The sequence below is a fragment of the Mustelus asterias genome, unplaced genomic scaffold (assembly GCF_964213995.1).
Source record: "Mustelus asterias unplaced genomic scaffold, sMusAst1.hap1.1 HAP1_SCAFFOLD_3041, whole genome shotgun sequence".
In the NCBI taxonomy this organism is placed as follows: Eukaryota; Metazoa; Chordata; class Chondrichthyes; order Carcharhiniformes; family Triakidae; genus Mustelus; species Mustelus asterias.
The window spans coordinates 17,473-41,298 of NW_027592986.1; the positions used below are offsets into that span (position 1 = coordinate 17,473).

Below are 23,826 nucleotides of genomic sequence, written 5' to 3' on the forward strand. Positions count from 1 at the left end.
CAGTCCGAAAGACCGTGCTGGTTAGGGTGCATTGGCCATGCTGAATTCTCCCTGAATGTAAGCCTTACTTGTGACACTAATAAATAAACTTTACAATGACAACATTGAAAAGACATTTGGACAGGGACGTGGATAGGGAAAGGTTTAGAAGGATAAGGGCCAAACATAAGTAAATGGGACTAGCTTCATAGAAATCATAGGATCTCCACAGTACAGAAAGAGGCCATTCGGCCCATCGAGTCTGCACCGACCACAATCCCACCCAGGCCCTACCCCCATATCCCTACACATTCTACCCACCAATCCCTCTAACCTACCCATCTCAGGACACTCAGGGGCAATTTTAGCATGGCCAATCAACCTAACCCGCACATCTTTGGACTGTGGGAGGAAACCGGAGCACCCGGAGGAAACCCACGCAGACACGGGGAGAATGTGCAAACTCCACACAGACAGTGACCCGAGCCGGGAATCGAACCCGGGTCCCTGGAGCTGTGAAGCAGCAGTGCTAACCACTGTGCTACCACGCTGCCCTTTTAGTTTGGGAAACCTGGTCGGCATGGAGGAGCTGTTTCTGTGCTGGATATCTCTGTGATGGGGAGGGAGCCTGCAACAAAGGCAGGGGAGGGGAATGTATCACCGAGACTGATAGACCAAAGCATTAAGGGTGCTGATACCAAGTCACATTAAGAAACATAGAAAAACAGGCCCTTTGGCCCACAAGTTGTGCCGAACATATCCCTACCTTCTAGACCTACCTATAACCCTCAATCCTATTAAGTCCCATGTACTCATCCAGGAGTCTCTTAAAAGACCCTATTGAGTTCGCCTCCACCACCACTGACGGCAGCTGATTCCACCCTCTGTGTGAAAAACTTCCCCCTAACATCTCCCCTGTACCTACCCCCCAGCACCTTAAACCTGTGTCCTCTCGTAGCAGCCATTTCCACCCTGGGAAAAAGCCTCTGAGAGTCCACCCGATCTATGCCTCTCAACATCTTATATACCTCTATTAGGTCTCCTCTCATCCCACGTCTCTCCACGGAGAAAAGACCGAGCTCCCTCAGCCTATCCTCATAAAGCATGCCACTCAATCCAGGCAACATCCTTGTAAATCTCCTCTGCACCCTTTCAATCTTTTCCACATCCTTCCTGTAGTGAGGCGACCAGAACTGAGCACAGTACTCCCAAGTGGGGTCTGACGAGGGTCTTATATAGCTGCATCATTGAGATATAGATCAGTCACGACCGAACAGAACGAGGTGCGAGGGGCTGAATGGTCTCCATCTGCTGACTCGAGTTCTCTTTCGAAGACCCTTTGCCATGGCTGATTGGCCGCAACATCAAGGGGAGCAGCGCAACAGTCCTTGCTGAAGCAACCCCCAAGCTAATACGATTATCTTTGCAGATCTGAGTGTTCGCCTGCCTTGGGTATCCCAGTACATGTGACAATACTAAAATCAGATCATATTCACAGTGGGGACACCCAGCGCAACTCCTCGCCCCGGAGTTCTTACGACCTGGAGACGCACACCTTCCGTCGACACATTATTAAAGAGTCTTTCTTCTGCTGAATGAAAGGCATTGTCCTGTTTTGAGAGAGGCGGGGGCGGGGGGGAACGCATTCTGACCTTTGAGCCGATTAGAATCCCACTTCAGAAACAACGAGATGGAACTTTCGGCAAGGCCAAATCAGGGAAATATTTTTTGCCGCCCGGGCATCAAGTTAAGGTCGTCAGGGAAAGATGCCTTCAGATGATCATAAAATACACAGGAAAGGTCTTGTCCCTGTTTGAACTCGGGCTTTCCGATCGGAAACACTGCGGGCAGCAGAATCCAGGGTACCTTGGCCACATTTGAATCATTGTCTCACAGAATCCCTACGGTGCAGGAGGAGGCCATTCGGCCTACACGTCTGCACCGACCACAATCCCAACCAGGCCCTATTCCAGTAACCCCACATATTTACCCTGCAAGTCCCCCTGACACTAAGGGGCAATTTAGCATGGCCAATCCACCTAACCCACACATCTTTGGACACTAAGGGGCAATTTAGCACAGCCAATCCACCTAACCTGCACATCTTTGGACACTAAGGGGCAATTTAGCACGGCCAATCCACCTAACCTGCACATCTTTGGACACTAAGGGACAATTTAGCATGGCCAATCCACCTAACCTGCACATCTTTGGACACTAAGGGACAATTTAGCACGGCCAATCCACCTAACCCGCACATCTTTGGACACTAAGGGATAATTTAGCATGGCCAATCCACCTAACCTGCACATCTTTGGACACTAAGGGACAATTTAGCACGGCCAATCCATCTAACCTGCACATCTTTGGACACTAAGGGACAATTTAGCATGGCCAATCCACCTAATCCGCACATCTTTGGACACTAAGGGATAATTTAGCATGGCCAATCCACCTAACCTGCACATCTTTGGACACCAAGGGACAATTTAGCATGGCCAATCCACCTAACCTACGCATCTTTGGACACCAAGGGGCAATTTAGCATGGCCAATCCCCCTAACCTGCACATCTTTGGACACTAAGGGACAATTTAGCATGGCCAATCCACCTAACCCGCACATCTTTGGACTGAATTTGACTTATTTATGCACTCCCCCACCCTTCCACCAAAAGGATGGGCAGTGGGGAGAAGGGGTGGGGGCCAGTGATGATTTGACAGCTCACTTCCTCATAGGGCGGCACGGTGGCACAGTGGTTAGCACGGCTGCTTCACAGCTCCAGGGACCTGGGTTCGATTCCCGGCTTGGGTCACTGTCTGTGTGGAGTTTGCACATTCTCCTCGTGTCTGCGTGGGTTTCCTCCGGGTGCTCCGGTTTCCTCCCACAGTCCAAAGATGTGCAGGTTAGGTTGATTGGCCGTGCTAAATTGCCTCTTAGTGTCCCGGGATGCGTAGATTAGAGGGATTAGCGGGTAAAATATGTAGGGATATGGGGCTAGGGCCTGGGTGGGATTGTGGTCGGTGCAGACTCGATGGGCCGAATGGCCTCTTTCTGTACTGTAGGGTTTCTATGATTCTAAGGTGCCACAGGTTCGATGGGCCGAATGGTTTCTTCCCGACTTCAAACAGTTCAAGCCTGAGGGGCACGGAACGGTGGCACAGTGGGTTAGCGCTGCTGCCTCACAGCGCCAGGTTCGATTCCCGACTTGCGTCACTGTCTGTGTGGAGTCTGCACGTTCTCCCCGTGTCTGCGTGGGTTTCCTCCGGGTGCTCCGGTTTCCTCCCACAGTCCGAAAAATGTACTGGTTAGGGTGCATTGGCCGTGCTAAATTCTCCCGCAGTGTGACTGCCCGTCTACACCAACGGGGACGAAGTAGAAAGGGTCGAGAGCTTCAAGTATTTAGGTGTCCAGATCACCAACAACCTGTCCTGGTCCCCTCACGCCGACACTATAGTTAAGAAAGCCCCACCAACACCTCTACTTTCTCAGAAGACGAAGGAAATTTGGCAAGTCAGCTACGACTCTCACCAACTTGTACAGATGCCCCATAGAAAGCATTCTTTCTGGTTGTATCACAGCTTGGTCTGGGCTCCTGCTCTGCCCAAGACCGCAAGAAACTACAAAGGGTCATGAATGTAGCCCAGTCCATCACGCAAACCAGCCCCCCATCCATTGACTCTGTCTACACTTCCCGCTGCCTCGGGAAAAACAGCCGGCATAATCAAGGACCCCCTCGCACCCCGGACATTCTCTCTTCCACCTTCTTCCGTCGAGAAAAAGGTACAAAAGTCTGAAGTCACGTACCAACCGACTCAAGAACAGCTTCTTCCCTGCTGCCGTCAGACTTTTGAATGGACCTACCTCGCATTAAGTTGATCTTTCTCTACACCCTCGCTATGACTGTAACACTACATTCTGCACCCTCTCCTTTCCTTCTCAATGAACGGTATGCTTTGTCTGCATAGTGCGCAAGAAACAATATTTTTCACTGTATCTCAATACATGTGACAATAATAAATCAAATCCTTCTCCCCTATGTACTCTATGAACGGTATGCTTTGTCTGTATAGCGCGCAAGAAACAATACTTTTCACTGTATCCCAATACATGTGACAATAATAAATCAAATCCTTCTCCCCTATGTACTCTATGAACGGTATGCTTTGTCTGTATAGCGCGCAAGAAACAATACTTTTCACTGTATCCCAATACATGTGACAATAATAAATCAAATCAAAATCTATCTCCTTCTTGAAGTCATGTAAATGATTCAGATTCCACTGCGCTATGGGGCAAAGAATATTTTTAATTGTATTCTAATACATGTGACACGGAATATCAAATCCCATGAACAAATGTTTAAACACACACACACACACACATATTAAAGTAAAGTTTAAGTTTATTTATTAGTGTCACAAGTCGGCTTACATTAACACTGCAACGAAGTTACTGTGAAAATCCCTTAGTCGCCCCACACTCCGGGGCTTGTTCGGGTAACACTGAGGGAGAATTTAGCACGGCCAATGCACCCGAACTAGCACGTCTTTCAGACTGTGGGGGGAAACCGGAGCACCCGGAGGAAACCCACGTAGACACGGGGAGAACGTGCAGACTCCGCACAGACAGTGACCCGAGCAGGGAATCGAACCCGGGTCCCTGGCGCTGTGAGGCAGCGGCGCTAACCACCGTGTCGCTTCATGGCAGTGTTAATATAAGTAGGCTTGTGACACTAATAAAGAAAGTTCAAACGTACTGCAGAGAGACAGCCCAGTTCCCCCCAGAAGATCCACGTCAGTATTTATACTCCATAAGCCCGTGTCTGCCCCGCTCTAACTCGCACGTCACGTTAGCCTGCTGACCTTACCTAATGCGATCGTTTGCGCTCCCTCGAACATCTCACGCACTCCCCCAGCGCACCCCAACAGGAGAGGGCGGTTTGCACTCGCACGCATGGTCCAACGTGAACCGCTCTGTTCTTTGCCCTTTCGAGTGGATGGCGGGGAAGCCAGTTTCCACACAAGCTCGGGTCAATGACAGGAGAGGTGAGATTTCCCGAGGAGGGTCACACACACACAGGCAGTAAAAAAACGTGGCACTAGGTGACTGTTCCAAGTCAGTTTTTAAGTTTATTTATTTGCGTCACAAGTTAGGCATTCACACGGCAACGAAGTGACTGTGAAAATCCCCCAGTCGCCGCACTTCAGGTTATACGGAGGGGGAATTTAGCGCGGCCGATGCACCCTAACCAGCACGTCTTTCGGACTGTGGGAGGAGACCGGAGCACCCGGAGGAAACACACGCAGACACGGGGAGAACGTGCAAACTCCACACAGACAGTGACCCCAAGCCGGGAATCGAACCCGGGTCCCTGGTGCTGTGAGGCAGCAGTGCAAACCACTGGGCCACCGTGCCACCCACCTGCACATCTTTTGGACACCAAGGGACAATTTAGCACGGCCAATCCACCTAACCTGCACATCTTTGGACACTAAGGGGCAATTTAGCATGGCCAATCCACCTAACCCGCACATCTTTGGACACTAAGGGGCAATTTAGCATGGCCAATCCCCCTAACCTGCACATCTTTGGACACTAAGGGACAATTTAGCATGGCCAATCCACCTAACCTGCACATCTTTGGACACTAAGGGGCAAATTAGCATGGCCAATCCACCTAACCTGCACATCTTTGGACACTAAGGGGCAATTTAGCATGGCCAATCCACCTAACCCGCACATCTTTGGACACTAAGGGGCAATTTAGCATGGCCAATCCACCTAACCTGCACATCTTTGGACACTAAGGGGCAATTTAGCATGGCCAATCCACCTAACCTGCACATCTTTGGACACTAAGGGGCAAATTAGCACGGCCAATCCACCTAACCCACACATCTTTTGGACTGTGGGAGGAAACTGGAGCACCCGGAGGAAACCCACGCAGACACGGGGAGAACGTGCAAACTCCGCCCAGGCAGCCAGGAATCGAACCCGGGTCCCCGGCGCTGTGAGGCAGCAGCGCTGACCCACTGTGCCACCGTGCCACGCAAGGACTCACGGACTCGAAATCCCTCCTGACTCGCCCGCTCCAGTATGGCTCTGGCTGGCCCTGGCCCAATTGGCTATGTGCCTGAAGACACTTCTGCAGCCAACTGATCACCAAATGGAAATGCCTGGGCTTTGGAATGTTTTCTCATGGGCCACTTTGCGCTTTGGGAATTTTATGTCAACGACACTCTCCCCAGGATGAGACGTTAATCCTTCTGGAAAGGATTCAATGAGCTACTGCAATGAAGAAAGATGGCGATTTGGTACAGAGTCACAGAGGTTTACAGCATGGAAACAGGCCCTTCGGCCCAACTTGCCCATGCCGCCCCTTTAACCCATAAGCTAGTTCCAATTGCCCGCATTTGGCCCATATCCCTCTATACCCATCGTACCCATGTCACTGTCTAAACACTTTTTACACTCACCACCCTCTGAAAAAATTGCCCCTCAGGACCCTTTTGTACCTCTCCCCTCTCACCTTAAACCTACGCCCTCTAGTTTTAGACTCCCCTACCTTTGGGAAAAGATATTGACTATCGAGCTGATCTATGCCCCTCATTATTTTATATTGGGGCGGCACGGTAGCACAGTGGTTAGCACTGCTGCTTCACAGCTCCAGGGTCCCGGGTTCGATTCCTGGCTCGGGTCACTGTCTGTGTGGAGTTTGCACTTTCTCCTCGTGTCTGCGTGGGTTTCCTCCGGGTGCTCCGGTTTCCTCCCACAGTCCAAAGATGTGCGGGTTAGGTTGATTGGCCAGGTTAAAAATTGCCCCTTAGAATCCTAAAATGCGTAGGTTAGAGGGATTAGTGGGTAAATATGTGGGGTTCGGGCCTGGGTGGGATTGTGGGCGGTGCAGACTCGATGGGCCGAATGGCCTCCTTCTGCACTGTAGGGTTTCTATGATTAATTCTATGATTCTATGATTAACCTCTATAAGATCAGCCTCCTACACTCCAGAGAAAAAAGTCCCAGTCTATCCAGCCTCTCCTTATAACTCAATCCATCAAGTCCCGGTAGCATCCTAGTAAATCTTTTCCGCACTCTTTCTAGTTTAATAATATCCTTTCTATAATAGGGTGACCAGTGCACAGTATTCCAAGTGTGGCCGTACCAATGTCTTGTACAACTTCAACAAGACGTCCCAATTCCTGTATTCAATGTTCTGACCGATGGGGCCTGGAGTGCACTGCCAAGTGAGCTGGTTGAGGCAGATATCAAGACTTATCTTGATAGGCATATGAACAAATGGGGTATAGAGTGTGCAAGTCCACAAATCCTTGAAGGTGGCAACACAGGTGGAGAAGGTGGTGAAGAAGGCATATGGTATACTTGCCTTTATAGGATGGGGTATAGAGTATAAAAGCTGGAGTCTGATGATGCAGCTGCATAGAACGCTGGTTAGGCCACATTTGGAGTACTGCGTCCAGTTCTGGTCGCCGCACTACCAGAAGGACGTGGAGGCGTTAGAGAGAGTGCAGAGAAGGTTTACCAGGATGTTGCCTGGTATGGAGGGTCTTAGCTATGAGGAGAGATTGGGTAAACTGGGGTTGTTCTCCCTGGAAAGACGGAGAATGAGGGGAGATCTAATAGAGGTGTACAAGATTATGAAGGGGATAGATAGGGTGAACAGTGGGGAGCTTTTTCCCAGGTCGGAGGTGACGATCACGAGGGGTCACGGGCTCAAGGTGAGAGGGGCGAAGTATAACTCAGATATCAGAGGGATGTTTTTTACACAGAGGGTGGTGGGGGCCTGGAATGCGCTGCCAAGTAGGGTGGTGGAGGCAGGCACGCTGACATCGTTTAAGACTTACCTGGATAGTCACATGAGCAGCCTGGGAATGGAGAGATACAAACGATTGGTCTAGTTGGACCATGGAGCGGCACAGGCTTGGAGGGCCGAAGGGCCTGTTTCCTGTGCTGTACTGTTCTTTGTTCTTTGTCCTTCTGGCAGTGTGGCGACCAGAATTGGACGCAGTATTCCAAATGTGGCCTAATCAATATTTTATACACCTGTAACATAATTTGCCAACTTGTATACGCAATGCCCCGGCCGATGAAGGCAAGAGACGCAAAAACCCAGTCTGCAGGTGCAACAAGTGCCCCAGGGATGTTGAGAGGTCTGGATAGGGTAGACTCTCAGAGGCTATTTCCAAGGGCTGAAATGGTTGCTACGAGAGGACACAGGTTTAGGGTGCTGGGGGGTAGGTACAGAGGAGATGTCAGGGGTAAGTTTTTCACTCAGAGGGTGGTGGGTGAGTGGAATCGGCTGACGTCGGTGGTGGTGGAGGCAAACTCGTTGGGGTCTTTTAAGAGACTTCTGGATGAGTACATGGGATTTAATGGGATAGAGGGCTATAGATAGGCCTAGAGGTGGGGATGTGATCAGCGCAACTTGTGGGCCGAAGGGCCTGTTTGTGCTGTGGCTTTCTATGTTCTATATGTTCTATAACAGGTGATCAAGAAGGCAAATGGGGTGTTGGCCTATATCGCAAGGGGGATAGAATATAAAAGCAGAGATGTCTTGCTGCATCTGTACAGGGCATTGGTGAGGCCGCAGCTGGAATACTGTGTGCAGTATTGGTCCCCTTATTTGCGGAAGGATATATTGGCCTTGGAGGGAGTGCAGAGAAGGTTCACCAGGTTGATACCGGAGATGAGGGGTGTTGATTATGAGGAGAGACTGAGCAGATTGGGTTTGTACTCGTTGGAATTTAGAAGGCTGAGGGGGGATCTTATAGAGGCCTATAAGATAATGAAGGGGCTGGATAGGGTAGAGGTGGAGAGATTCTTTCCACTTAGAAAGGAAACTAGAACTAGAGGGCACAGCCTCAAAATAAAGGGGGGTCAGTTTAGGACAGAGTTGAGGAGGAACTTCTTCTCTCAGAGGGTGGTGAATCTCTGGAATTCTCTGCCCACTGAAGCGGTGGAGGCTACCTCGTTGGATATGTTTAAATCACGGATAGATGGAATCCTGATCGGTAAGGGAATTAGGGGTTATGGGGATCAGGAGGGTAAGTGGAACTGATCCACTTCAGATCAGCCATGATCTTATTGAATGGCGGGGCAGGCTCGAGGGGCTAGATGGCCTACTCCTGCTCCTAGTTCTTATGTTATGTTCTTATGCCACATGCTTTCTTCACCGCCTTTGCCACCTGTGCTGCCGCTTTTAAGGATCTGTGGACCTGTGCTCCCAGATCTCTCTGTGTGTCTGCGCTCCTGATGGTTCTGCCATTTATTTTATAGCTCCCACCTGAATTGGATCTACCAAAAATGCATCACCTCGCACCTGTAAGATGAGGCACTAAGCGCTGTGAGGGACATTAATGCGAGACTAATTGAGACACAAAGTGAGAGACTAACGTGAGAGATATGGATCTTTCTCAGGAGGTATCAAAGATCCCGGGGACGCACCGAGAGAGCAGGAATTCCACATTTTGGGTTTTTCCCCCCCCCAAGCACCGCACGCACTCTCACTCCCTCCCCCACCCTCCACCCAGGGGCAGCTGGCCCTTGCTCACAGTTGAAAATCGGACAGAGGGAAGTGAGAGTTGTGAAGTGCTTCCTGTGGCTGCAAAGCTGAGGCCCTGGCTCCTTCGATCCGTCCGTCTTGGTGACGGAGATTCGGCCCAGGAGTTTTAAAAGCAGTTAACACGCCAGCTTTGCTGCATGGTTGGCAAGGGGTTGGTTACCCACAGACGGGGTGTTCGGGGTGGTGGATTATATAAAATAAAAACAATGACCTCAGGGTCCCTGCGCCCCCACCGCTGCGCATGAACATGGGAAGGTGATGGGGCTGGCACAGTGGGTTAGCACTGCTGCCTCACAGCACCAGGGACCCAGGTTCAACTCCCGGCTTGGGGTCACTGTCTGTGTGGAGTCTGCACGTTCTCCCCTTGTCTGCGTGGGTTTCCTCCAGGTGCTCCGGTTTCCCCTCTCAGTCCGAAAGATGTGTAGGTTAGGTGGATTGGCCGTGCTAAATTGCCCCTTAGTGTCCAAAGATGTGCAGGTTAGGTGGATTGGCCGTGCTAAATTGCCCCTTAGTGTCCAAAGATGTGCAGGTTAGGTGGATTGGCCATGCTAAATTGCCCCTTAGTGTCCCAAGATGTGCGGGTTCGGTGGATTGGCCATGCTAAATTGCCCCTTAGTGTCAGGAGGACCAGGTAGGGTAAATGCATGGGGTTATGGGGATAGGGCCTGGGTGGGACTGTTGTCAGTGCAGACTCAAAGGGCCGAGTGGCCTCTTTCTGTGCTGAAGGATTCTGTGGATTAGTCAGAATGGTGATATAACCGCCTCCACCACCCCATCACTCCCCCCGCCCATCCAATGAACTGGGCTTCACTCACTCATTGATAAATCACTTGGTGTCTGGCACCAGAAGCAGCCTGGAAAATCCAGCGGCAAAAAGCGGAGGTTATCGACTGACGCAGGAGTGAAGGCAGCTCAGTGACGAGGAGTTTGGCCCGTGGCTTTTCATTTGATTTGTCACATGTATTGGGATACAGTGAAAAGTATTGTTTCTTGCGCGCTATACAGACAAAGCATACCATTCATAGAGTACATAGGGGAGAAGGATTTGATTTATTATTGTCACATGTATCGGGATACAGTGAAAAGTATTGTTTCTTGCTCGCTATACAGACAAAGCATACCGTTCATAGAGAAGGAAAGTAGAGAGTGCAGAATGTAGTGTTACAGTCATAGCTAGGGTGTAGACCAAGACTGGGTCACAATCACCTCACCAACCCTCTCTCCACACCCGACCCCCCCGCCACCTCAATTCAGGAGTCATACCCTTCCTCCCCCCCCACCGACGGCTTAACCGGTTTAAAGTTTAAGTTTATTTATCAGTCACAAGTAAGGCTTACATTAACACTGCAATGAAGTTACTGTGAAAATCCCCCCAGTCGCCACACTCCGGCGCCTGTTCGGGTAACACTGAGGGAGAATTTAGCACGGCCAATGCACCCTAACCAGCACGGTCTTTCAGACTGTGGGAGGAAACCGGAGCAACCGGAGGAAACCCACGCAGACACGGGGAGAACGTGCAGACTCCGCACAGACAGTGACCCCAAGGCCGGGAATCGAACCCGGGTCCCTGGCGCCGTGAGGCAGCAGTGCTAACCACACTGTGCCACTGGAAGTTTTGCATTATAAGGAGAGACTGGATTGTTTCTTTCCCCCTGAAACGGAGGGGGATGAGGGGGTGACCTTTTGGAGGTTTATAAAATCATGAGGTGAGGTGAGTAGCCGAGGTCTTTTCCCCCAGGGTATGGGGGGGGGAAGTCCAAAACCAGTCGGCGTAGGTTTAAGGTGGGAGGAGAAAGGGACCTGAGAGGCAACTTTTTCACACAGAGGGTGGAGCGTGTGTGGAATGAGGTGTCAGAGGAGGTGGTAGAGGCGGGTACAATGACAATATTTAAGAGATATTTGGACAGGTACACGGATAGGAAAAGGTTTAGGCACAAGGACAGGTACACGGATAGGAAAAGGTTTAGGCACATGGGACTAGGAAACCTGGTGGGCGCGGACTGGTTGGGCTGAAGGGCCTGTTTCCATGCTGGAGATCTGTGTGACAACCCCCCCTACACACACACACACACACCACCACAACCCTAGGTCCAGTCCGAATCCAGTGAGCTGGATCCAGCTCACACTTACTGTCAGTGTACAAGTGGAAAGGTCGGGGAGGAACGCAGCCTCAGGGGTGACCCAATCCAAGTTGACAAAGACTCCCCGATGTTCTGCTGCGGTGCTGGGAGAAGCGAAAGGCGGAGTAAGGAGCTCAGGCCTGCCGCTCCATCCCTGTAGTAGGCCACATTCTCTACCCTAAACCCTACCCAGACAGTCAATGCCAGAGAGAGAGAGGGAGGCAGGGACAAATGAAATCCCGGCTGGCAAACTCTGCCACTGCAGGAAGGTTTTAACCGGCTAATCCTCGAGAGAAGGTCGAGTGCCTGGGGCCCAGTTCCTGACTCGGAACATAATGAGCTCACGATCACAAGACTGCAAGAGTACACAAAGTCCTGGCAAGCTCGGGACAGCTACACCTCCCAGGCACTGTTAACAAAAAAATATATAATCTCTCTGCAGGTCCCGTGGCTTCCCAGGGAGGGTAACGCGGTTGCCTCTGCCACCCTTCTGCCAAGCATTGCACCTTCGTAACCTTCTCCCACTCTCAACCCCCACCACCACTGTGATCCCAGGAAGGAACACATCACTGACAGCACGCTCCTCACTGGGGGTGGGGGGAGCCGCTAACAGCCAGGAAAGAAGCGGGGCCGGCCAACTGGCTCTCCTCAAATCTACCTCCTCGGTCACAGCAGGGCATGGCACAGTGGGTTAGCACTGCTGCCTCACAGCGCCAGGGACCCGGCACAGTGGGTTAGCACTGCTGCCTCACAGCGCCAGGGACCCGGGTTCAATCCCGGCGTGGGTCACCGTCTGTGTGGAGTCTGCACATTCTCACCCCGTGTCTGCGTAGGTTTCCTCCCACAGTCCGAAAGATGTGCAGGTTAGGTGGATTGGCCATGCTAAATTGCCCCTTAGTGTCCAAAAATGTGCAGGCTAGGTGGATTGGCCATGCTAAATTGTCCCTTAGTGTCCAAAGATGTGCAGGTTAGGGTGGATTGGCCATGCTAAATTGTCCCTTAGTGTCCAAAGATGTGCAGGTTAGGGTGGATTGGCCATGGTAAATTGCCCCTTAGTGTCCAAAGATGTGCGGGTTAGGGGGATTGGCCGTGCTAAATTGTCCCTTGCTGTCCAAAGATGTGCAGGTTAGGTGGATTGTCCGTGCTAAATTGTCCCTTAGTCTCCAAAGATGGGCAGGTTAGGTGGATTGACCATGCTAAATTGTCCCTTAGTGTCCAAAAATGTGCAGGCTAGGTGGATTGGCCATGCTAAATTGTCCCTTAGTGTCCAAAGATGTGCAGGTTAGGGTGGATTGGCCATGCTAAATTGTCCCTTAGTTTCCAAAGGTGTGCAGGTTAGGTGGATTGGCCGTGCTAAATTGTCCCTTAGTGTCCAAAGATGTGCGGGTTAGGTGGATTGGCCATGCTAAATTGTCCCTTAGTTTCCAAAGGTGTGCAGGTTAGGTGGATTGGCCGTGCTAAATTGCCCCTTAGTGTCCAAAGATGTGCAGGTTAGGTGGATTGGCCATGCTAAATTGCCCCTTAGTGTCCAAAGATGTGCGGGTTGGGTGGATTGGCCGTGCTAAATTGTCCCTTAGTGTCCAAAGATGTGCAGGTTAGGGGGATTTGGCCATGCTAAATTGCCCCTTCATGTCCAAAGATGTGCAGGTTAGGTGGATTGGCCATGCTAAATTGCCCCTTCGTGTCCAAAGATGTGTAGGTTAGGTGGATTGGCCATGCTAAATTGTCCCTTAGTGTCCAAAGATGTGTAGGTTGGGTGGATTGGCCATGCTAAATTGCCCCTTCGTGTCCAAAGATGTGTAGGTTAGGTGGATTGGCCAAGCTAAATTGCCCCTTCGTGTCCAAAGATGTGTAGGTTAGGTGGATTGGCCATGCTAAATTGTCCCTTAGTGTCCAAAGATGTACAGATCTCTCTGAACTCTAAGGGTCACTCGCGTGCACGCACCTCCTCCTGATCTTTGTATCCTCCTCCAGCCGTGCCTTCAGCTGTCTGGAACCCAAACTCTGGGACTCTTTCCCTCAAGCTCTCTGGCTGAAAAAACCGACCACTATATTTTACAGCGGGCTTTGTGTCAGCCGTCTTACAAGCTCCCCCCCTCACGGGGCTGGCTGTCGAGTGTTGTGTGTTAATTGCTGCCGTGCTGCATCTCGGAGCGTTTTGCCGCGTTAGTGGCGCTATGCAAATGCGCGCGCTCATTTCGTATCCGAAAACCGCCGTCTCGGGTGCTGTGAAACCGGGCCGGCACGCCGCTACCGCGCGATGACGTGACGCCACTGCAAGAGCAAACAGACGTCAGGCGTTCTGGTCACAAGCTAACTCGCTATCTCGGGCACGCAACCCAGGCGGACGGGGCCTGCCCTCGCGAGAAGCCAGAGGCACCGAGACACCGCCAGCTCCAGATAACCTCAGGGCTGTGCCAAGCTAGTGTGTGTGTGTCTCTCCCCAGCCCTCCCCCTTCCGAACGCTGCACAAAGGCATCCACCCTGGCTCTTTGCCAACTTGCTCACCTCTGTATCAAGAGATCACGGGTTTAATTGGCACCGTGGAGTCTCGCGCTTGCTGCCGACCTTGATTGAGTTCCTCCTCGGAGTCCGGCGACCAATCTTTACCCCTTCTTCCCTCAACCAGCTGAAACCGACTGGGCCCCCTTCCTTGGCCTCTCTGCAGTTTATGGGATCTTGCTGTGCCGGGTCAGGTGCCAGTGACTGCCCCTCTTGGGGAGGTGGGCGTCGCTGGCTGGGCCCAGGATCTGTTGCCCATCCCTAGGTGTCTCCTTGAACCGAGTGTCTCGCTCGGTCCATTTCAGTTAAGAGTCAACCGCGTTGCTGCGACTCTGGAGTCAGAGAAAATCCCTGCAGGGCAGACAGAGACCATTCGGCCCATCAAGTCTGCACCAGCTCTCTGCCAGAGCAACCCATCCAGGCCCTATTCCTGCAACCCCATGTATTTACCCCACTAATCCACCTAACCGACACATCTTTGCACACTAAGGGGCAATTTAGCATGGCCAATCCACCTAACCCGCACATCTTTGCACACTAAGGGGCAATTTAGCATGGCCAATCGACTTAACCCGCACATCTTTGGACACTAAGGAGCAATTTAGCATGGCCAATCCACTTAACCCGCACATCTTTGGACACTAAGGGGCAATTTAGCATGGCCAATCCACTTAACCCGCACATCTTTGGACACTAAGGGGCAATTTAGCATGGCCAATCCACTTAACCCGCACATCTTTGGACACTAAGGAGCAATTTAGCATGGCCAATCCACTTAACCCGCACATCTTTGGACACTAAGGAGCAATTTAGCATGGCCAATCCACCTAACCTGCACATCTTTGGACACTAAGGGACAATTTAGCATGGCCAATCCCCCTAACCTGCACATCTTTGGACACTAAGGGACAATTTAGCATGGCCAATCCACCGAACCTTCACATCTTTGGACACTAAGGGACAATTTAGCATGGCCAATCCACCTAACCCGCACATCTTTGGACACTAAGGGACAATTTAGCATGGCCAATCCACCGAACCTTCACATCTTTGGACACAAAGGGACAATTTAGCATGGCCAATCCACCGAACCTTCACATCTTTGGACACTAAGGGGCAATTTAGCATGGCCAATCCACCGAACCTGCACATCTTTGGACACGAAGGGGCAATTTAGCATGGCCAATCCACCTAACCCGCACATCTTTGTACTGTGGGCGGAAACCGGAGCACCCGGAGGAAACCCACAGGGAGAGTGTGCTAACTCCACACAGACAGTGACCCAAGCCGAGAATCGAACCCGGGTCCCTGGTGCTGTGAGGCAGCAGTGCTAACCCACTGTGCCGTCCCAGATTATAGGTTAGACCGGGGAAGGTGGGCAGATTTCCTTCCCTGAAGGGGGTATTCGTGGACCGGATTACAACAATCCATGATGTTTTCACGGTCACCGTTACGGCGACTCGCTTTATAATTCCAGCTGCCATGGTGGGATTTGAACCCGTGTCTCCCACAGAGTGAGCCTGGGACGTCTGCATTACTAGCCCAGTGACAATACCACTTTGCCACTTCCCACCTCACAGGCCGCAATCAGTAAGGAGAGGCAACAACACCGCCTCCACGATCATCCTCAACAGCTGTGCCCCACAAGGCTATGTTCTCAGCCCCGCCAACGATATTCCTTATACACCAATGATTGGAAGGTCAAATTCCCCTCCAATTCGATTTTCAAGTTTGCTATTGACACCACCGTAGTGGGTCGGATCTCAAACAATGACAAGACTAAGTACAGGAATGAGATAGAGAATCTGGTGAACTGGTGCGGCAACAATAATCTCTCCCTCAATGTCAACAAAATGAAGGAGATTGTCATCGACTTCAGGAAGCGTAAAGGAGAACATGCCCCTGTCTACATCAACGGGGACGAAGTAGAAAGGGTCGAGAGCTTCAAGTTTTTAGGTGTCCAGATCACCAACAGCCTGTCTTGGTCCCTCCATGCCGACACTATAGTTAAGAAAGTCCACCAATGCCTCTACTTTCTCAGAAGGCGAAGGAAATTTGGCATGTCAGCTCCGACTCTCACCAACTTTTACAGATGCACCATAGAAAGCATTCTTTCTGGGTTGTATCACAGCTTGGTCTGGGCTCCTGCTCTGCCCAAGACCGCAAGAAACTACGTAAGGTTGTGAATGTAGCCCAATCCATCACGCAAACCAGCCTCCCATCCATTGACTCTGTCTACACTTCCCGCTGCCTCGGGGAAAAGCAGCCAGCAGAATCAAGGACCCCCCACACCCCGGACATTCTCTCTTCCACCTTCTTCCGTCGGGAAAAAGATACAGAAGTCTGAGGTCACGCACCAACCGACTCAAGAACAGCTTCTTCCCTGCTGCTGTCAGACTTTTGAATGGACCTACCTCGCATTAAGTTGATCTTTCTCTACACCCTAGCTATGACTGTAACACTACATTCGGCACTCTCTCCTTTCCTTTTCTATGAACGGTATGCTTTGTCTGTATAGCGCGCAAGAAACAATACTTTTCACTGTATCCCAATACATGTGACAATAATAAATCAAATCAAATCCTTCTCCCCTATGTACTCTATGAACGGTATGCTTTGTCTGTACAGCGCGCAAGAAACAATACTTTTCACTGTATCCCAGTACATGTGACAATAATAAATCAAATCAAAGTCTCTCTGCTCTTCAGTGGCTTCAAGAAATCCTGAGTTAATCATTGAGAAGGAATCATTATTTGTTTTAAAAGTACAAATTCTCAGTCGATAGGCCCCAACACATCACCATCCCCCTCACCCGACATGCACAGAACCTTTACAGATTAGCTCTGGTGTTGGGTACTTTCAAGGTAAGTTGCTATCAAACTATTACAAACAGATACTCTGCAAAAACGTGGCTTAGCTGTGGATGTAAATGCAGCCATGTGAGTGGGGTGTAGTTCCAGCTGGACACAAGGCACGGTGGCACAGTGGATAGCACTGCTGCCTCACAGCGCCAGGGACCCGGGTTCAATTCCTGGCTCGGGTCACTGTCTGTGTGGAGTCTGCACGTTCTCCCCGTGTCTGCGTGGGTTTCCTCCGGGTGCTCCGGTTTCCTCCCACAGTCTGAAAGACGTGCTGGTTAGGGTGCATTGGCCGTGCTAAAATTCTCCCTCAGTGTTACCCGAACAGGCACCGGAGTGTGGGGTGACTAGGGGGATTTTCACAGTAACTTCATTGCAGTGTTAATGTAAGCCTGTTTTATGTTCTGAATGGGGGGGGAGAATTCAGAAATCGAAAGCGCAAAGGAGTCCCAGTTCAGGATTCTCTTGAAGCTAACTTGAGTTGGTAGTTAAAGTATAAATAAAAATAAAGTTTATTAGTCACAAGTTTACATTAACACTGCAGTGAAGTTACTGTGAAAATCCCCTCGTCGCCCCACACTCCGGCGCCTGTTCGAGTAACAGAGAGAATTTCGCATGGCCAATGCAACCAACCAGCAATCGGACTGTGGGAGGAAACCGGAGCACCCGGAGGAAACCCACGCAGACACGGGGGGAGAACGTGCAGACTCCACACAGACAGTGACCCCAAGCCGGGAATCGAACCCGGGTCCCTGACGCTGTGAGGCAGCAGTGCTGACCCACTGTGCCGCCCATATTCATTGCCACAGAGGGCTGGGGAGGTTGGGCCATTGAGTGTCTTTTAAGACAGAGATAGATAGGTTCTTGATTGGTAAGGGGATCAAAGGTTACGGAGGGGGGAAAAAGGCGGGCGAATGGGTTTGAGACACTGATCAGCAATAGCGGAGATGGGCTGAATGGCCTAATTCTGCTCCGATATGAGAACTAGGAGGAGGCGGCGGCGCCTGGAGCCTGCTCTGCCGTTCAACAAGGAGAACTGAATCGAACCCGGGTCCCTGGCGCTGTGAGGCAGCGATGTTATCCTGTGAAACATCCTTCACGCCGCGGTTATTGGAACCCGAGGCCACGCGGCCTTTGACAGTCACCGCGCCGCCAGAGGACGAGGTTGTCGATCGCTTTCCAACACTGGGAGCCGCATGCCTCATAACCAACCCCCCCCCCCACCCCCCCCCACAACACGGACAGACAGAAGCCGTACCTGTCATCATCGCCGTCTGGCTGCGTTCCGACCGAGAACATGGACTTGGCCAGGGTCTGCATCGGCGAGGCAAAGCGAAGGGAGCCACCGCCGGCGATGCTGGGCTCCGAGGTCCGGCTCTTTCTCGAGGGGCTGCCGTCCTGCGTCAAGGGGGCCGGCGAGACAGGCGTGGACCGAGGCTCAGAAAACTGAGGGGTTGGAGGGGGGGGGGGGGGGAGAAAAAGCAGAAGAGTCAACACACGCCACGCAAATAAAAACAACACACCAGCAATAACAACACAAACTGCCGGGAGTCACGTTCGAGGCGGATCCCAGCAAGTCTGCCCCTGCCATTCCATCAAGGGCGGGCACGGTAGCACAGTGGGTTAGCACTGCTGCTTCACAGCTCCAGGGTCCCGGGTTCGATTCCCGGCTCGGGTCACTGTCTGTGTGGAGTTTGCACATTCTCCTCGTGTCTGCGTGGGTTTCCTCCGGGTGCTCCGGTTTCCTCCCACAGTCTGAAAGATGTGCGGGTTAGGTTGATTGGCCGTGCTAAAATTGCCCCTTAGTGTCCTGGGATGCGTAGGTTAGAGGGATTAGTGGGTGGGATATGAGGGTAGGGCCTGGGTGGGATTGTGGTCGGTGCAGGCTCGATGGGCCAAATGGCCTCTTTCTGTACTGTAGGGTTTCTATGATTCTATGGTGGATAGATTTCTCAACCAATCCACGACTCTCACCAACTTTTACAGATGCACCATAGAAAGCATTCTTTCTGGTTGTATCACAGCTTGGTCTGGGCTCCTGCTCTGCCCAAGACCGCAAGGAACTACAAAGGGTCGTGAATGTAGCCCAATCCATCACGCAAACCAGCCTCCCATCCATTGACTCTGTCTACACTTCCCGCTGCCTCGGGAAATCTAGAGAATCTGGTGAGCTGGTGCAGTGACAATAATCTCTCCCTCAACATCAACAAAATGAAGGAGATTGTTATCAACTTCAGGAAGCGTAAAGGAGAACATGCCCCTGTCTACATCAACGGGGACGAAGTAGAAAGGGTCGAGAGCTTCAAATTTTTAGGTGTCCAGATCACCAACAACCTGTCCTGGTCCCCCCCATGCCGACACTATAGTTAAGAAAGCCCCACCAACGCCTCTACTTTCTCAGAAGACTAAGGACATTTGGCATGTCAGCTACGACTCTCACCAACTTTTACAGATGCACCATAGAAAGCATTCTTTCTGGTTGTATCACAGCTTGGTCTGGGCTCCTGCTCTGCCCAAGACCGCAAGGAACTACAAAAGGATCGTGAATGTAGCCCAATCCATCACGCAAACCAGCCTCCCATCCATTGACTCTGTCTACACTTCCCGCTGCCTCGGGAAAAGCAGCCAGCATAATCAAGGACCCCACGCACCCCGGACATTCTCTCTTCCACCTTCTTCCGTCGGGAAAAAGATACAAAAGTCTATGAGGTCACGCACCAACCGACTCAAGAACAGCTTCTTCCCTGTTGCTGTCAGACTTTTCAACGGGCCTACCATATCATAGAATCCCTACAGTGCAGGAGGAGGCCATTCGGCCCATCGAGCCTGCACTGACCACAATCCCACCCAGGCCCTATCCCCATAACCCCACATATTTACCCTGCTAATCCCCCTGACACAAAGGGACAATTTAGTAAGACCATCTTTGGACTGTGGGAGGAAACCGGAGCACCCGGAGGAAACCCACGCAGACACGGGGAGAACGTGCAGACTCCGCACAGACAGTGACCCAAACCGGGAATCGAACCCGGGTCCCTGGCGCTGTGAGGCAGCAGTGCTAACCACTGTGCCACAATGCTATCCAAAATTAGGTTGATCTTTCTCTGCACCATAGCTGTGACTGTAACCCTCGCTGTAACCCATTCTGTACCCTCGCTTTTCCTTCTCCCCGATGTACTCTATGAACAGTATGCTTTGTCTGTACAGCGCGCAAGAAACAATACTTTTCACTGTATCCCAATACATGTGACAATGATAAATCAAATCCTTCTCCCCGATGTACTCTATGAACGGTATGCTTTGTCTGTACAGCGCGCAAGAAACAATACTTTTCACTGTATCCCAATACATGGGACAAAAATCAAACAGCTGGAGTATTGTGTGCAGTTTTGGTGTCCTTATCTGAGGAAAGATGTCCTTGTGACAGAGGGAGTACAGCAAAGGTTTACCAGGCTGATTCCTGGGATGGTAGGTCTGTCACGTGAGGAGAGACTAAGTTGGTTAGGATTATATTCACTGGAGTTTAGAAGAGCGAGAGGGGATCTTATAGAAACTTATAAACAGCCTGCACATTTCTGTGTGGGTTTCCTCCGGGAGCTCCAGTTTCCTCCCACAGTCCGAAAGACGTGCTGGTTAGGGTGCATTGGCCGTGCTAAATTCTCCCTCAGTGTTACCCGAACAGGCGTCGGAGTGTGGCGACTAGGGGATTCTCACAGTAACTTCAATGCAGTGTTAATGTAAACCGACTTGTGACACTGGTAAATAAACATTAAAATTCTAACAGGGTCAGACAGACTGGATTCAGAAAGAATGTTCCCGATGGTGGGGGAGTCCAGGACTAGGGGGATCATAGCTTGAGGATAAGGAGTAAACGTTTTAGGACTGAGGTGAGGAGAAATTTCTTCACCCAGAGGGTGGTGAATGTGTGGAATTCACTCCCACAGAAAGTAGTTGAGGCCAAAACGTTGTGATTTCAAGAAGTTAGATATAGCTCTTGGGGCTGCATGGTGGTTGCCTCACGACGCCAGGGACCCGGGTTCGATTCCCGGCTCGGGTCACTGCCTATGTGGAGTTTACACATTCTCCCCGTGTCTGCGTAGGTTTCCTCCGGGTGCTCCGGTTTCATCCCACAGTCTGAAAGACGTGCTGGTTAGGGTGGATTGACCCAAACAGGCACCGGAGTGTGGCAACGAGGGGAATTTCACAGTAACTTCATTGCGGTGTTAATGTAAACCTTACTTGTGACTAATAAATAAACTTAACTTTATTTTAAAGGGATCGAGGGATGTGTGTGCATACGTGTGTGCGTGTGTGTATACGTGTGTATACGTGTGTGCGTGTGTATACGTGTGTATGTGCGTGTGTGCGCGTGCATACGCGCGTGCGTGCATACGGCGTGCGTGCATACGCGCGTGCGTGCATACGCGCGTGCGTGCATACGCGTGTGTGTGCGCATACGCGTGTGTGTGTGTGCATACGCGGGTGTGTGTGTGTGTGCATACGCGGGTGTGTGTGTGTGTGTGTGCATACGCGGGTGTGTGTGTGTGTGTGTGCATACGCGTGTGTGTGTGTGTGTGCATACGCGTGTGTGTGTGTGTGTGTGCATACGCGTGTGTGTGTGTGTGCATACGCGTGTGTGTGTGTGTGCATACGCGTGTGTGTGTGTGTGCATACGCGTGTGTGTGTGCATACGCGTGTGTGTGTGTGTGCATACGCGTGTGTGTGTGTGTGCATACGCGTGTGTGTGTGTGCATACGCGTGTGTGTGTGTGTGCATACGCGTGTGTGTGTGTGTGTGTGTGTGCATACGCGTGTGTGTGTGTGTGCATACGCGTGTGTGTGTGTGTGCATACGCGTGTGTGTGTGTGTGTGTGCATACGCGTGTGTGTGTGTGCATACGCGGTGTGTGTGTGTGCATACGCGTGTGTGTGTGCATACGCGTGTGTGTGTGCATACGCGTGTGTGTGTGCATACGCGTGTGTGTGTGCATACGCGTGTGTGTGTGCATACGCGTGTGTGTGTGTGCATACGCGTGTGTGTGTGTGCATACGCGTGTGTGTGTGTGCATACGCGTGTGTGTGTGTGCATACGCGTGTGTGTGTGTGCATACGCGTGTGTGTGTGTGCATACGCGTGTGTGTGCATACGCGTGTGTGTGCATACGCGTGTGTGTGTGCATACGCGTGTGTGTGTGTGCATACGCGTGTGTGTGTGTGCATACGCGTGTGTGTGTGTGCATACGCGTGTGTGTGTGTGCATACGCGTGTGTGTGTGTGCATACGCGCGTGTGTGTGCATACGCGCGTGTGTGTGCATACGCGTGTGTGTGTGCATACGCGTGTGTGTGTGTGTGCATACGCGTGTGTGTGTGTGTGCATACGCGTGTGTGTGTGTGCATACGCGTGTGTGTGTGTGCATACGCGTGTGTGTGTGTGTGCATACGCGTGTGTGTGTGTGTGCATACGCGTGTGTGTGTGTGTGCATACGCGTGTGTGTGTGTGTGCATACGCGTGTGTGTGTGTGCATACGCGTGTGTGTGTGTGTGCATACGCGTGTGTGTGTGTGTGCATACGCGGTGTGTGTGTGTGCATACGCGTGTGTGTGTGCATACGCGTGTGTGTGCATACGCGCGTGTGTGCATACGCGTGTGTGTGTGTGTGCATACGCGGTGTGTGTGTGTGCATACGCGTGTGTGTGTGTGCATACGCGTGTGTGTGTGTGCATACGCGTGTGTGTGTGTGTGCATACGCGTGTGTGTGTGTGTGCATACGCGTGTGTGTGTGTGCATACGCTGGGTGTGTGGTGTGCATACGCGTGTGTGTGTGTGCATACGCGTGTGTGTGTGTGTGCATACGCGTGTGTGTGTGTGCATACGCGTGTGTGTGTGTGCATACGCGTGTGTGTGTGTGCATACGCGTGTGTGTGTGTGCATACGCGTGTGTGTGTGTGCATACGCGTGTGTGTGTGTGCATACGCGTGTGTGTGTGTGCATACGCGTGTGTGTGTGTGCATACGCGTTGTGTGTGCATACGCGGCGTTGTGTGTGTGCATACGCGTGTGTGTGTGTGCATACGCGTGTGTGTGTGTGCATACGCGTGTGTGTGTGTGCATACGCGTGTGTGTGTGTGTGCATACGCGTGTGTGTGTGTGCATACGCGTGTGTGTGTGTGCATACGCGTGTGTGTGTGTGCATACGCGTGTGTGTGTGTGCATACGCGTGTGTGTGTGTGCATACGCGTGTGTGTGCATACGCGTGTGTGTGTGTGCATACGCGTGTGTGTGTGTGCATACGCGTGTGTGTGTGTGCATACGCGTGTGTGTGTGTGCATACGCGTGTGTGTGTGTGCATACGCGTGTGTGTGTGTGCATACGCGTGTGTGTGTGTGCATACGCGTGTGTGTGTGTGCATACGCGTGTGTGTGTGCATACGCGTGTGTGTGTGTGCATACGCGTGTGTGCTGGTGTGTGTGCATACGCGTGTGTGTGTGTGCATACGCGTGTGTGTGTGCATACGCGTGTGTGTGTGTGCATACGCGTGTGTGTGTGCATACGCGTGTGTGTGTGCATACGCGTGTGTGTGTGTGCATACGCGTGTGTGTGTGTGCATACGCGTGTGTGTGTGCATACGCGTGTGTGTGTGTGCATACGCGTGTGTGTGTGCATACGCGTGTGTGTGTGCATACGCGTGTGTGTGTGCATACGCGTGTGTGTGTGTGTGCATACGCGTGTGTGTGTGTGCATACGTGTGTGTGTGCATACGCGTGTGTGTGTGTGTATACGTGTGTGTG

The 23,826-nt window shown here is 51.6% G+C and overlaps 1 long non-coding RNA gene across 1 annotated transcript in view; it reads right to left on the reverse strand.

Moving 5' to 3' along the window:
- LOC144490227 (uncharacterized) overlaps positions 1 to 18,487 on the reverse strand; it is a gene marked incomplete at both ends in the record, with an annotated part of 35,409 nt that extends 16,922 nt beyond the window's left edge. Inside the window, one exon of the long non-coding RNA XR_013497186.1 lies at positions 18,300 to 18,487. This is a non-coding gene — a long non-coding RNA (uncharacterized LOC144490227). The remainder of the gene's footprint in view (positions 1 to 18,299) is intronic.
- Between the last annotated feature and the right edge of the window lie 5,339 nt (positions 18,488 to 23,826).